General features: G+C 40.0%; 1 protein-coding gene across 3 annotated transcripts in view; it reads right to left on the bottom strand.

The window, feature by feature from the left end:
• PLS3 (plastin 3) overlaps positions 1-14,401 on the bottom strand; it is an 81,403-nt gene extending 67,002 nt beyond the window's left edge. For 2 of the 3 annotated variants that reach the window (XM_063431923.1, XM_063431926.1), the window contains exon 1: positions 4,830-4,912. The gene's annotated coding sequence lies outside the window, so the exon portion shown is untranslated. Of the gene's footprint in view, positions 1-4,829; positions 4,913-14,293 lie in introns of those variants that run through there. The other variant, XM_063431924.1, reaches the window with a different exon arrangement.
• Positions 14,402-16,714: the final 2,313 nt, after the last annotated feature.

The raw sequence follows: 16,714 nt of genomic DNA, 5'->3' as shown, positions 1-16,714 counted from the left end.
AGTTTGTTCGTTTGATTTTTTCTATTCATTCATTTGTCTGTCTGATGAATGAATGAATGAATGAATGGGTGAAATTCCCGTTCGCATGTCCAGGTGTTTCACTGGGCATGTGCGGGAATCTCACAGTCTGTCTAGTGTGGGCAGATGACGTGTCCCACAGGGACTTCACCTACCCACACAAAGATGGCGGCGCCCTGAATAAAGATCGGGGCAGAAGATAAAGAATAAAAAATATGTAATGTGGGGGGCTTAGGGGCATTTGGGGGTGACTAGGGGGTCAATTGGATGTAGTGGAGGCGGGAGGGGGGTTAAAAAAAAAAAAACGGGATTCGGCATAACAGTGCCGCTTTAATGTAAACACACACTGTGTGCAGCACTGGCGTTGGTTCAAATATGGTTGGGGCATTGTGATGTCACATGGGGAGGTGTGACACTTTTCTTTTGCCTAGGGCAGCAAAAATCCTTGCACCTGCCCTGACAGGAGTGTTTGTGTGTTTGTATGCAAATGCTTTTAATCTGGCCTGTAATCTGATGTACGGCAAGCTTGTGCATGATTGTGAGCCATCTCTACACTCATTAGTTTACAAAATGCATTACTGACAAACGACTAGAATTTAAAGAATGTTCAAAAACAGCAAAGTAACAATTAGTTGATAAATGGAGGGCGGAAATACATTGTTATAATTTAAATGGACTATGAAACTGACTTGGCAGGGTGAAGAGTGTACTCAACATATTTGGCTTGTTTCAAATTGTTTTTACTTAACCATTTTAATGTTTTGTAATGTCAGGCACAAGCAGGGCACTCAAGGGGTTAAATCACTAGGCTACTGTTGCGTGCAACATACAAGATCAAACAGGTGGCAGTCACCTTCCAAGTCATGTGATTCACAGGCAGGTAGATGGGGATCGCCAAGGAGACTGTTTGCGAAAGGCAGAAATGTTGGTTAACCCCTTTACGAATACTGATTTGCAAGAACAATGCCAATAGCAAGGGTTTGCTTTTATACAAAAAAAAAAAATAATAATAAAAATAAACACAATCTTCTTCAGTTTCTGTGCAAATAATGTTTAGATCATTGGAGAAAAAAATAAATACAAAAACAAAATAATTTATGCAACACACTGGATGCATAAAAGACCCATCGTTCTAGCCAGTAGATATTTGAGCAAAATAATGTATCAAGGAAAAAAACAAAAACACTTAAATCAGTATCTTTATATTATTTTACATTACATGGAATTTATTTTGATTCAGCATTTCTTTTGAACACCGTTTTGGCCAATCAGCACCTCCTCATAGAGATGCATTGAATCAATGCATCTCTATGAGGAATATTCAGCGTCCCCATGCAGAGGGTGGAGACGCTGAATGGCAGTACTGCCTACTGGGCAGCGCTGAGCCAGGAAGCACCTCCAGTGGCCATCTGAGGAGTGGCCACTTGGAGCTGCCCCTAGGGGCAATGTAGACACTGCTTTTTCTCTGAAAAAGGCAGTGTTTGCATGAAAATGCCTGCATATAATGAATATACTCACCAGAAGAACTACATTAAGCTGTAGTTGTTCTGGTGACTATAGTGTCCCTTTGACAGGGTTATTCACCAAAGGGAGAATTCAAAATGATAACAGCCAAACTTGAAAAATTCTCTGTCCACTATGCTTTCAGGTCAGGCTTTAGATTTTAAGTTCAGTTAGATTTAACCTTAAAATGTTTACTTTAGTGAAGACCAATGTAAGTTTCCTAAATATTAAACTACTTATTTGGAATGCAGTGTCAGTCCAGTGATTCTGTGAGTTAAGCATTTGGAGGTACTGCGCATGCGCAGCAATCAATGTGTTCCACCAGCAATGTGTGTCCTAAAGATGCATTACATATCACTTTTATAAAATAAGGCAAAGAAACACAGCCAGACAGCTTAAGTGCTTCAGGGATTTGAAGTATTCCTATAAATGGCCTCGGTTTGTGATATATTATTAATGGCCTTTATAAAGTGCCAACATATTCTGTAGCACTGTACAATTGGGGAAAAAGACAATACAATATACACAGACCATTACAAAGATAAAGAGGTTTCTGCATTTGCTTATACTTTCATTTCTTATGTAAAAAAAAATTAGAAGTAAATAGAAGATTTAAAAAAAAAAAAAAAAAAAAACATAAAAAAAAAATACAACACAAAAACACATAACATTACATTTTTAGAAAGCAAATGCAAGCGTTCAGGAAAAAAACTGAGCTAAGAAGGAATCATCACCAGCTTAACTCACAGGATAACATGATAAATGATTGGACTTCATTTTATAGTAATTAGGTTTAGGCCATTAGCTGCAAGCATGGGTTTTCATCAAAACATGGAGTATGGCGGTTGCTTCTGTCTAAAAAAATGGGCAGTTAGTGAAGAATTGCAGGAATGTGGAAACGTTGGTAATCAAACACCAGACTGAAACGTGATCATGAAAGAAAAAAAAAAAAAAGGTAACATATACACATACACTGAGTCAGAGGAAAACTCTTGGGATTTCAAGAAAAACAAAGAATTCTGCAGAATTTTACTGAGTAAATGAGATACATTTAGTATGCATTGAAGGATTTGAGAGAATATTTCAGTGGGATTTACGGAGTCTCAATTCCATGGACATGAAAATGATGAATAGAATTAAATGAAGCTTTTTTTTTTCATTGTACTCTGCGCCAATACTCAATCTGTCTTAAAGGGGAACGATCAGAAAATATGACATTTTGATATGATCACAGATTTAACCCCTTAAGGACACATGACATGTGTGACATGTCAGGATTCCCTTTTATTCCAGAAGTTTGGTCCTTAAGGGGTTAAAGTGGAACAACATACATTAAAAAATAAAATAAATAAATAAAAGGCCCAGTTCCTGAGCTGGTATAAGGCCCTGCCTTATACCAGCTCAGGAACAGATGCAAAAATGTGTTTATTCCATCATAGTAAAAGGAAGTTAAGATACAACAGGAGGGAGCACCAAGTAAAACACTTTCCATGCCTTGGCGGATTTTCCTTGCTTCATTTTTTTATTTTTTCCCCCCACATTTTTGGAAGCTGGTTGGGCTACCCATTTGTTATTTATGTTGCACAGAATTCATCCTCAATTAATGTATGGTCTTCCACAGACTTTCCTGTGTTGTTGAACACTACTACCCCCCCCGTTACGTGGCTCCTGATAGGCGAAGATGGCATTGCCAAGGAGATAGACTGAGGCAAGTATACCTACCATTCCACACTGCCCCAGGGTACCCCATGTAAACATACACCACTACAATTAATTACTTTACATACAACTCCCTTTTCAGAAGTTTTCTTTTAAGTAGAAAATTACAGAATCTGAAGAATTGGGACAGGAAACACTGCAGGGCTTAGAGAAATCCTGTAGGGATTTGTTGCTACCAGGTTCTTACTGAATTGAGCTCAAAACCCCTTGAAGTCAACTCTACTGGGCTCAGCAAGAATATAATCAGATATGCAATTGGTGCAATTGGTGTGTACAGAGACTCCAGTCTGCCAATGCATGCACAGGTCCAAAGTAACCTTGCAGGTCATATGGCAAGGATCAAACACAGGAAGAAAAAGATGCTCCCGTCAATCAACAATAGCCAAGTAATCACATACAGTTAGAAACTCCAGACACTATACGGACACCATTCTAGCTACACCTGGCTTTATCATTAATTTGGATGTGTTTAACAATGATCAGTGAAGAATTCTATTTTTACTGCTCAGCAAATACATATCTGCCCAGAGCATAAATCGTGTAAACAAGTAAGAGGAGGATAGAACATTAAAACAGCGCAGTTTAACATGGTATCCCAGGAGAGAGGGACACACTTTAGGTCAATAGAATTTGAGTCAGAGCTTACTAAGCATCTCAAAGTACACAGACTTTTCTTAAGCATTCTAGTATTTGTATTCCCAAGACAGTCCCTTTACCAAGGTCTGACAAGCCCATTAAGAATGCAGCAGACTACTCCCCATTGATTTATTTAAAAATGCCAGTAAAAGGTTGACATGTCCATTAAAATGAGGAGTCATGCTTCCAAGAACGATTACTCTGGATGGACAACATTTTTTATAGAGTTTATTTCATTGTTCTTATATAGAGCTCTGATCTAAACACTTTACAAGATAGCTCTCCAAAGATGTACAGATCAGACCATAGCTTGGTAATCTAGAATCCATGATTCTATAGATTGTCACTAACCGGAATTAACACAAAGCCTTTAAAATGACCACTAAAGTCACCCAGGACACGTTATCTTAATGAAGGGGCCCAGGTGTTATGGTCCTGTAGGTTTTACCCTCTAATGTAAACATAGCAATTTTTTATAATTTTTCTCTTTTTAGAAACTGCAATGTTTACATTGCAGAGTTAAACACACCTCCAGATGCCGTCACACAGAGCTTCTAGAGGCTCATTGATGCTGGAGCAATCAAGTAAATATGGTTAAAGGTCTCAAATAGGATAATTTTATGCACATGGTTTTTAACGCTCCCCTATTAGAAGCATTGGATTGGATCGACTCCGGGGGAGGCCCTGCCTTATCCATGACCCAAGGAGAAAAGGTAAGCAGCGCTGAGGGAGAAGGTAAGTAAGGTAATCTATAGATAGGGACAGGAACACTAAGCTTTAGGAACACTTTTGTACTTCTAATGCTTTAGTGTTCTTTAAAAAAGCATCACATGTATAATGGCAGATTCTCATAAGAATGTTTTAGTTTATGAATACAAAGTTACATGTTTTTAAAAGTTAACTAAAAAGAAAAAGGAAAAAAAGAATAATTTAGGATTTAAATGGGCATTTACAATGAACAATGTGACTGCTGTACATGCCGTCTAAAGATTCTTCTATTTCTATCTGCTTGGCAATTGTGGTGCGTGGGCTCCCTCTCTGCTAAAAAAATAATAAAAAAAAATTCTAATTTTCTGGTTAGTTTACCTGCACCCCTTAGTCATAATATATTCTAGAGACGGGTCCGGTCACAACACACTTCTAGAGTGTTGATCTATAAATGTTAGATATCTTCTAACAGCAATGGAGTCAAAAGAGTTTGGAGTTGCTTTTAAGAAGAAGACGAAGAAGGAAAAAAAAAAAAAGAAACACATTGGGACATTATACTGATCTAAACTAAATTTTGTTTATTAACTGCGATTTAAGTTATTCGTAATATTTAGAATATTGTCCATTTGTATCAATATTAAAAAAATTACACATTTATAGTGAGATAAATCTTATCCCTCGGATAGCAGATAAACAAAGAAACATTATTTTAGCTACAAGAGTTTCAGAAATGTTCTGTTAAAATTCTTAACTATTATTAAGTGCATTTTATCTAATGATTTTTATTAGCAGTTAATTATTCTTCAATTAGAAGACAGCGAATGGAATTGGTTAACACCTTTAAAGATCTGCATTCACTCTCTGCCAGGCTGGCTCCTACTCGACTTCCACAGGCAGCAAACAGGAAACCACACTCCCCGTCGCATACATTCCTCTGGGATTATGTAACGTGGCGTACAGCGCAGCAAGATGATAAATGCTTCTTGGCCAGAGATATGTTAGTATGTAAGGAGTTAATATTGTGAACATTTGTGAAGCACAATGGATGCCAAATGAACACTTGTAGCACCATAATCACTTCAGCGGTTTGCAGTGGTCATGGTGAAATTAATCCTTGGGTTCAACTCTTCCAGTTTAGTTTTGTTTCTGTTTTTATTAGGCTCAGAGAAACAGCTAGGGGAGGGCTGACAATGTTTGGCCTGGGGTGCAAATACAAATGTGTCTCCAAACTCCATTAGTATGGCCTGTACAGCGAGACAGAGCATTCATAGTGGTCTGCAAAAGGTTATTAACAAAAGTGAGAATTCAAAGTGATTTTCAGATTTAAGACCAGAGTAGCCAAATGGAAAGTACAACTGACTTGGAGAATGTTTCCACTTCAGCGGTTTTGATTTTAAATTTGAGTTTGACTTAGAGTAGGGCTGGCCAACAGGTAGATCCCCAAATGCTGTAGGCATGCAAAGCATCTGGGAGTTGTAGTTCCACAACATCTGGGGATATACACCTGTTGGGCAACCCTGCTTTAGAGAATAACCGTGTTAGTTATTCTTGACTCCATTGCTACTAATACAATCAGCGTGTGTTATGTATGTCATGCATACTGTCTCATCTCAGCCCAGTCATTATACAGTCTCTGCATTCCAGGACTAGAGCAAACCAATGCACAAAACCACACAGTGCTGGGCTAGCAAAGGACCTGCACAAACCCTGCAGTAATATGCCAAAATACACCCCAAGCATCTCCTGTTATATATATTTTTTTTTTTATTGCGGTTTTATTTATTGTTTATTAAAGGTTTAATTTCCAACGTAGACTATTTAACATTAACATAGTATTTTAATTTTAAGATTCATAAAGGGCCACTGACCCCAGGGCAGTCCTCAAAATGTCATCAGGGTTAGCCTGGCACCATGAAACATTCCTTCTGCTGTCTCCAAGATATTGTGGTGACTATAAATGATTACACGTACAAAGCAAATTTGTATCATCCAAAAGTTGGATGTATTTGTAGGAATATCTCATGTGTAAGTGATCCCTGTGACGGACGCACTCCGACCGAGTACCTCCGCCAATCGATGCTCCTTGCGCTTGCCGAGGACGCCGAGCACTCCAACCGACACCATCAGCACTGTGGACCCCACTTTCAGCGAGGCAGCTGCGCTGGGGTCTCGCCGTCTCTTACCCACCCTGAGGGGCCATAGTCGTAAGGCAGGAGGCTAGCCAGTAGTCCCCTCCAGGCACAAGTGGCGAAGGGCACTTCGTCACAATCCCCATATACTTGGGAAAGCACCAAAGACTCTTTGCACTAAAATCACTACAATAACAGCTGCAGTGATTATGGTGCTTAATGTATCTCTTTAACAAATGAATTCAGCTGAATAAATGTTAAGTATAAAATTTGCATGTCGACATTTTATGGGTAATTTATACTCGAGGGCACTTTAAATCAAGGTTTAACATGCTTAAAGAAAAGGCCCAGACAATCTTGACAGAAGAGCCAAGCAGTACATAAATCAGGAAGAGATTACTGAAACTGAACTTTAGCTGTTTGTTCAGACAAACAATGGAGAAGATAGGTGCCCTGGGTTACAATGCTGCCAGATGTGGGGGTTCTAGAAACAGCTGAACTCCTGCGATTATCATGTCCTATACAAGCATCATCTAGGGCACATTTACAAAACGTGATTAGATAAGAAGTATTGCATATGATCAAATATTCTCATTTTACTGTAGAAAAGTAAAAGAGGCTATTTCTGACAATACAATGCTTGAAAATGAAATCTGTAAAGGCACACTATTGTCCCCTTAACAACTACAGCCTATTGCATTTGCTCTGGTATAATCATTCCCTTCAGGCTTTTTGCAGTAATCACTGGGTTTGGTTTCAGAGAAAAGGCAGTCTTTACAATACTGCCTAAGGATTTCTCCACTGGCCACTCCTCATATGGCTGCTTAAAGGACCACTCTAGGCACCCAGACCACTTCAGCTTAATGAAGTGGTATGGGTGCCAGGTCCAGCTAGGGTTAACTAATTTTTTTATAAACATAGCAGTTTCAGAGAAACTGCTATGTTTATCAATTAGTTAAGCCTTTCCCTTTTTCCTCTAGTGGCTGTCTCACTGACAGCCGCTAGAGGCGCTTGCGTGATTCTCACTGTGAAAATCACAGTGAGAGCACGCAAGCGTCCATAGGAAAGCATTATGAATGTTTTCCTATGCGACTGGCTGAATGCGCGCGCAGCTCTTGCCGCGCGTGCGCATTCAGCCGACGGGGAGGAACGGAGGCGGAGAGGAGGAGGAAAGCTCTCCGCCCAGCGCTGGAAAAAGGTAAGTTTTAACCCTTTTCCCCTTTCCAGAGCTGGGCGGGAGGGGGTCCCTGAGGGTGGGGGCACCCTCAGGGCACTCTAGTGCCAGGAAAACGAGTATGCTTTCCTGGCACTAGAGTGGTCCTTTAAGGGTGCTTTCTGGGGCAGTGCTTGGAAACACTGAACTCTCCTCAGAGATACATTGATTCAATTCAACTCTATGAGGAGATGCTGATTAGCCAGGGCTGTGTTTGACTTGTGCTGGCTCTGCCCCTGATCTGCCTCCTTGACAGTATCAGCCAATCCTATGAGAAAACATTGTGATTGGCTTTCATCAATATTGCTACTGATGTCAGCCAAGTTGGAAGATCACCTTCTTACCTGGTGTTCGCCAGGCGCTGCCCCCCACCTCCCATGTTTTGGGGAGAAAGAGAGAGGTTCCAAAACAAGATAATCTGTTAGCTCTGCTACGCTGAGCCATGCAGTGCAGAGTTAGCTTATTACCTTATGGCCAATGAGCTAAACCATGCTCCGCTGGGCTTAGTTCAGACAGAGAGCTTCCTGCTCTGTATTGGAAGTAGTGGAGAAGGAGCAGCACCTGGTGGACCATGGGTAGGAAAATGGTTTTAATGCTTACACTGGATATGTACTAGGACACTATTGTCACCATAACCACTACAACACGCAGCAGTAGTTATGGTGCTTGGAGTGTTTCTTTAAAGGGTAGTTTGAAGTGGTCCTGGTAACTTTACTCTGTAGAAGAAGCATTTCACATATGGAGTTTAACCCCTCTACTGCTAGAGGTCTAACTTCACCTCACACAGCATCAGTGGAGATTTGTCAGCCCGCCAGGGACTGAAGTTCCGAGCTGGCTACTGCCAATTCTGTGTCAATTTCATTGCACATAATTACATTCTGTATGTAGTGGGCTATGATGCTTGGAGTAACCCTTTAAGGGTAAAGTCTAAACTCTAAAGCATCAATCTGGGTTTCTTTACAGATAAAGTGAAAATGAGCTTGCAATGGACACCTACACAAAAACTGGGTAAACCAAGATTGGGAGGGGGAAATCACTTTATACCCAACGAAGTTTGAGTTCAAGTGCAAAAATCATATGATTTGAATTTGACATATTAATTTGTGAGTCAAGCCTGCCTTGTGCCAAGAGCCGAGTAAGTGAACAGAGCGTTATCTTGGCAAAATATGGCCCCTTAAATATCTATTGCACACCATTTGATTGCAACAGAGTAACTAAGAGTGCTGACTATGCTCCCATTTCATTATTTTTTCTAACATATTTTCAGCAGGCTAAAGAGCCAGATTCATGCATCATTTCAAGCAATTTCCATAGACATGACAGTACCTTCTGTTTACTCTAAAGGTCCTGCACAGCCCCTTAGAGCACATTTGGGATAAAGTGGAATAGTACATTTGCAGGCTGATCGTATAAAATAATCTACCGAAACAGTATAGGAATACTGGATAATCAACTCAAATCTCAATTGAATATTTACAGCTCTCTATTGAATCTAAAAAAGGGGGGTTCTATCCTCCTCTAAACAGCTCATGTCAAACATAATTTGGCTTAAATATTCCAGGAAAGAATATTTCAGCTTCGCTTGTATCAATGTAACAAAGTATAGTGAAAAAAACTAATCTACACATTCCATAGTCTCCTTACCTGAAAATGCAGGTGTACTTAAAGGACCACTATAGGCACCCAGACCACTTCAGCTTAATTAAGTGGTCTGGGTGCCTGGTCCATCTAGGGCAGGGGTCCTTAAACTCCGGCCCCCCAGATGTTGCTGAACTACAACTACCATGATTCTTTGAATTACATAGATAGCCAGAGAATCATGGGAGCTGTAGTTCAGCAACATCTGGGGGGCCGGAGTTTGAGGACTCCTGATCTAGGGTTAACCCTGCCTGCTGTAAACATAGCAGTTTCAGATCGCATTCAGCCAATGACGTCGGAAGGAGGAGGAGAGTCCCCAGCGCCGAGGGAGGTAAGTGTTTAACCCCTTCCTCCCCCTTCAGACCGGCGGGAGTGGGACCCTGAGGGTGGGGCACCCTCAGAGCACTATAGTTCCAGGAAAACGAGTTTGTTTTCCTGGCACTATAGTGGTCCTTTAAATGGATGCGCCCATGACAGGGACACTTTTTTTTTGTACCCTTTTCCTGACTCCTCTACACTTTATTGTGCACCAATCACTTTCAAGTGTCTCTAGGTCCCCCATTTCACCAGTTTTTTTTTTTTATTGAATCTGGTCTTGTCTCGACCTTTTTTTCCTCATCTCCCCCATGTTAGTGTTTCTTGAAAAAACTATTACTGTATCGACTTAATCTGCCAGTGGTCAAATTCTCGCAGATGCCCACTTCACAAAATGGAGGATGGGTGGCTTGAAAAGGTGAGCATTCTGGGGAAAATGTAATAGACACAGGAAGTGGAGCTTACTTAAGCTCCAACCAGAGTCTAAGAAAGTCGGGCGTAGGAAAAATACATAAGACAAAAGAGTGATTGGGAAAAAGCGAGTACGAAGTGACAGTGCCACTTTATAAAGTGGGTACAAAACGCTCACTACATTACCCCTTAGAAACAACAAATGCTGGTTCTTCTTAATGAAATATCCCTCACCACCTAGCTTGTTCTTTGCATGACAGCATCTCAAAGACTATTGAAACTGTGGCAACGTGTCAATTATGATGTTGTTGGGCATTTCCATAATCTTCTTGTCTGCTCCATGTCAATGGAGTTTTATTGTCCAGCGTATTCACTTTAATTAGGGCCCGGTGTGGGTACATATGTCAAGATATACAGAGATTTTTGTACCACGGTTAGGTTACAAAGATCACAGAAACACTTTATAACCATTATCCCACACATGCTTGCCTTGGGCTTTGAAAAGTGATACGAAAAGCAAGGCAGGTATACCAACATACTGCAAACAGGACAAAATACACACCTAGCTCAATCATTTAACAGTAAAGCCGCAATGACCATGAGAGAAACTGTGTGTACATGAGAATGCTTGAGCTATGTTACAGAATAACTCATAACAGTGTGCCTTAATTAGTGTGTTGTTAGTAGAATATTCTCCAACAGTGACATAGTACATAATAATATAATTTTAGCATCCACAAATTCCACAATAGCAGGACACAGAACATAGGGTGGGTCACGTGTTGATGCACTTAGTGCAATAAATATTCAGGCAAGTTCGGGAATATTTTATTCAAACGATTTATTCAATAGCGTCAATTATATTGTAAGTAAAGCTATTCCCAGACTAGCCTGGCTGTTTCTTGCATGAAGCACATCCATCAACCCTTCTCTCTGTGAGTGAATATATACACATACATACATAATGTACTTCTATTTTAGTGTATTTCCTATGTTGGGGGGGGGGGGGGGGGGGAGGGACAAAAACAAAACAAAACACCTCTTCGTAAAGGAAGCAGTCTGTATATTCTATTTAAAACATGGGGTCAGGAAGACCCAATTCATCTGCCATGCGACGTTTGCTCAGCCTTCCTGTTCATTTTAAATGCATTACACTTAAGACCACAGTACACACGTATCCAGCAAGCATGTCTGTCCATATGCATTACATCTGCTTCGCTGCCAGTTCACACACTGCACTACATCATTTAGCCTTTTATGCATGAAGACAGTTCCAGCTCCCAGCCATCAAACATGCTCCTCACTTTAGCTCCATTCATAAAGTTTCTCTTTTAATAGCTACTGAAGAATTTAACCTTTCGAGTGCCGGAGCCTTAGCTTTCCCATCTGACATTTTAATAATGTAGAAAGGCAAAAAGCAGTTTTATACTATGAAAGAAAAAAAAAAAAATAATAGTTAATGTTTAGGTATCCATTACAATGTGCATTCACCTCTGAAGTGACACTTCCTCTTTATGGAACAATCAATTCATAAATCTTCTCTGAAAAGGTCCTACATCCACAAGGAATGCCCTACTTACAGTTAGTTTTACAGAGCGATGCATGCGCGAAATGCGTAGGTCGTCATGTCAGAGTTATTTAACTTTGGAGCAGATTGCAATGACAATACAGACTGTCATTAGTCCTTAATAATTTAACAACGAAATATGTGCTGTAGAGAAACATATGTTGTTTGCCATACAATGCAAACAAGGACACTTACAGTAGTTTGACAGGTCACCAGGGTTACACTTTAAAACGTAGAAAGCCCAGAAAAGCCATGTATTTAATACTTTTCTGTCTTGTTTTCTCAAGAAAACAGCTTGCTGTTTTCTTGAGAAAATGTACATATATGTTTCCTACTTAGTTTAATCATACACTCTTTAATGTTATGGAGGGTTTTTTTTTTTGGTCCTTTTTGAATTATCCAATAATTAATAAAACAATAAAACAATTTTCATTACGATTTCCTATTGGCTCACAGAACCTACCACTGGATCCAGGCTCTGGAAATATTAGCAGGTAAATGGAAATTATAAATATTAACATAAATGAGAAACTCATGTTGCTATTGTCACAAACAAATAAGCCTGATGTAATCACAAACAAAATAAATACTCCTAGCGTCTTGGGATTTAAGAATTGGTTGTAATGATTCTGATGAACCAGGGAATGGGATAGGGCTTACCTGTAAAACCACAAGAAACTGTGCCAAGGGCACTTTAGTATGTGAAAATAACCTGCCAGGGGCAGAACGGTAAAGCACACAGGATTGGTAAAGCACCCTGGATTATACCAATTTTAACAAAGTTAATCATTTAGCTCCCTCTTGCAGACACCTTTTATTTTGGGTTCTGTGATAAAAGGAAAAGCAGCAAATAGTGCTCTGAGATCAGACAACTGAGAATCTAACGTTCTTGCCACATAACTGGGCTGAGTTAGGAGGAAAGAAGAAAGATATCCCATTTAAGAACCTAAAAGGCAGCCTCTATAAACAAGCCCATTAAGTATGATTAAAGAGTTCTGAAGCAGAAACAATGTTGGTTTTATATGACTGCTGGTATTTCAGCGTACGGTTTATCATCTGATGGAAAAAAAAAAGACAAAGAAAAAAATAAATAAAATAAAATCACAGATGAGAAGACAAAAGAGAACATGTCCCTGGGGCTAAACGAGGAAATTTCAAAATCTAGCACCAAAAGAGACCAAGGGCAGGCGTGTGGTGTGTGTTACACACATACATGCAAAGAGGGTCAACATACCCCCACCCACATAAAGTGTCAATAACACAATCACATTGGACTAAAAATCAATTCTGAATACACGTCCTCATTAACCCTGATGTACCCATAGGCACTGGACATGTAAATGTATGTCCCAAAGAATGGGTTAATGCTTTCAGAAGTCAAGATTCTCCACCAGTAAGGAAAGGGTTACATTTTCAAAGAGAGGAGAAGTTAGTCACCCCTGGGTCAGCATTCACAAACAGGCTTAGGGAACAGTGGCAAGCACACATTTGGGATATATTAAATAACCCCATGCTGGCTACAGCTCCACATGTATCTCCTCTGTAATGCTACAGAACAGGAACTTCAATTCAAACTCATGCGCTCTGGAGAAAAGGGTCTACAAGACAAAGGATCTACATCCTTGCAACTGGACACATAACTAACTCCAAAAAGAGAGGAAAGTCAGTGTCAACACTCAGCAATGGGAACTATAGCAATGTGCTATATATTGTACACACATGTAATTTCAATCACACAGGGAGTAACAGAGGTAGGTGTATCAGGTCCTACACTCACATTTCCAGCAGCCAAACGGTTAAAATATGTAATTTCAAATATGTATCAAAAACAGGATTAGCAACTTTGAAATGATTTTAAATACTGGAAACTTTAAAAAAAAAAAAAAAAACACACACTAATGTATAGAATGGGAATGCACGAATATACATTCAAATAATTCAAACTCTAAAAAACTGGTTACTGAAAGGTGACTTATAAAGTGATTATTGATTAAACAGTAAACTGCGATGAATTGAACACTGAATTGGAAAATTAAAACAAAATCTCCAAGTTACCTACAACCACAGCTTACTTAATTTAATTTAAATCTTGCAATTCAGTTCTCATTTCCTACAGTTTACTGTTTAGTGAATAAACACCATTTGAGTTAAAATGATCGATTCACCCATGCACAGAGGGCTCTAAACCAGGGATAGTGATTAGGCAGAGCCCCAGCTGTTGTGGAACTACCTAAAACCAAGAAGCTATACCAACCAGTCTTAAGGCACTTTCCATCAGACCATGCATTTATAATGCTGGATCAGTCATTTGGGATGATAGCCAAGTGAGTGCAGACTGGAAGCTTCCTAAAAGGTATGACTGGACTTGCACAATGCAGACACAGAATAGGGATACCTGGTGTATACAACAAATAGATTAGAAGTGATATGACTTACAGAAACTTTGTCCCCCTTCCTGCAGCTTGTCCAGGCTCCAGTCCCAGCACCTCTTGCTCTCCACACTACCTTCCTCTCCGCCTGCCAACCCACACACAGTGCAGTAACAGCCCCAGACAGCAAGCTGCCCTGCCAGTCGCCCCTCCCACCTGAACAGTGTGCCGCCGGCTAGGGCTGTTACACTGTCTGATTGGTTCATCTCACTGTCAGTCTGCCTCTAGCTTGCCTGTGATTGGACACTCTTCTCAGCACGCTCAGGGTGTATCCCCAGTGATTAAATTGCTACATTGTATTTTTTTTCCCCAATGTTCCTTAGAATAATAGCGTATATTTCGGGACTTCCTTAGTGGTTTCCAATAATAAGTATGTGGGTAAATAGGAGAACTCATTAAATATTAATACATTCCTATTTCCAGAACAGCCTCATTTCACTATAATAAAATGGATTGCCTTCACTCACAGTGAATCATGATGTAAACTGATATTTTCTGAGTCACTTTATTTGGGATGCGAAATCGGAAACATAATGCTATATTCAGAATATATAAATAATAAATCAAATAAATTCAATTCACATGTCCTCATATTCCATTTATTTTCTGACAGAATTTGACACAGGAAACAATGGGGAGAGTGCAGACAAATAGTCACTAAATGTAATGTCTAAACGTGCTGGGGGAAAAAAATAAATGGAAACATAAGTAATATTCAGAGAGGTGAATTTTGCAATACAGCTTTCAGTCTGTACTGGTGATTCAGCATGAGATGCTAAAATGTATGCCATCACCCAGAGCAAGCAGCCTGCAAGACTCTGAGCAGTGCAATGGTTAATTAATGTGGGGGTGAATTATCCACATATAACTATAGGGGGGCAAAGTCCTCTTCTAATACCCACCTGACAGCCACAGTTGGGGACCCTCCCACTAAACATATACTATTTATTTAGCTCCTCCCCCTGCTGTGTGATGGATGAGCCGCTAAGAAGGGACTTTACGATATTTAAACCCCATTTCAATGCTCAGGGCTTGGGGTATTAGCGGTTTAATTGACGTGTTTCCATATATGGCTTCCGCATTATATAATTCGCGCACCAAAGTTTTTTAACCCCTTAAGGACCAAACTTCTGGAATAAAAGGGAATCATGACATGTCACACATGTCATGTGTCCTTAAGGGGTTAAACATATTCACCTAACACTATAGTTTTGGACTACTTATTAGCATCCCCGGCCCCCTTAGAGTGGAGATATAATATACTAAACTTAATTAAACTGGCCCCACCTCCATGGCTGAGATCATCAGTCTTGACGGTCTCAGCCAATGTAATGATTTCCCCATAAGAACGTACTTGGAGGCTAATGCGCATTTGCGGCAAAATGCTATGCTCGGCACTCAGCATCACCTCATAGAGCTGTATTAAATAAATGAATCTCCATGCAGAGCATGGCGACGCCGAACGTAGGTGCTGCACACTGTGCAGTAGTGGACAAGGAAGCAACTCAGGTGGCCGTCTGAGTGACTGTCACTAAAAGGTGTTCCTAGGCAGCAATTAAAACTTTGCCTATTCTCTCAAAAGGCAGCGTGTACATTAAAAAGGAGTCAGGGACAGGAAATAAACACCAGAACCAATACATTCAGCTGTAGTGGTTCTGGTGACTATAGTGTCTATTTAACTATGTGCCTCTAGCTGCATGTGCTGACAGTAGGAAAATCACCTTGATTTAACATTAGTAAATGTCCTAATGTCAATTCCAGAGAAAATCTAGTGACTTTCACTTGTCCACATCCAGTCAGAATCCAGTGTTTAGTGATAGACTCTGTAGGGAGAGTGTAAACATAGAGCTTTGCAGCATGACGTTTGTTAAATATGCAATAAAAAAAATGTGTAAAGAATAGGTCATCAAGCTGATCTCATGTATCTATTGTAATAAGTGATACGATCCAGTTATATATATGGCAGCAGTGCACTAAGAAGCTGAAATTGGATAGAACATACCATGGGGGGAGATGCTGGGTGAGATAAGACAGGCATCTGTGGGCAGGACAATGAGCATGACATGCTTGACAGAAATTGAGTTTTTAGGGGTTTTCTTGAGACCTGGAAACAAGGGGAAAGTTTGATGGGGTAATGCAGAGAACTCCTTAAAGGGATACTAGAGGCATTAAATCATCTCTAGCGTTATGAATCAGTTGGGTGTATAGATTATGACCTGACCTGCAGTCTCACTGCTCAATTATCTTCCTTTTAGTAGTTTTCACCTTTTTTCTGTTTATGCAGCCCTGGCTGTGACTCAGAAAGCTTGCATGAAAGAAACGGTATAATTGTCAATCAGGTGTTAACTTACTTTAGAAGTTTGTATCTCCTGCTCTGTAAATTGAACTTTAATCACACACGGGAGGCTTCTTTAGGGTCTAGAAGGCT

The sequence above is a fragment of the Pelobates fuscus genome, chromosome 9 (assembly GCF_036172605.1).
Source record: "Pelobates fuscus isolate aPelFus1 chromosome 9, aPelFus1.pri, whole genome shotgun sequence".
Lineage (NCBI taxonomy): Eukaryota > Metazoa > Chordata > Amphibia > Anura > Pelobatidae > Pelobates > Pelobates fuscus.
Note: the sequence above shows the minus strand (reverse complement) of the source record. Positions and strands in the feature narration are given on the sequence as shown.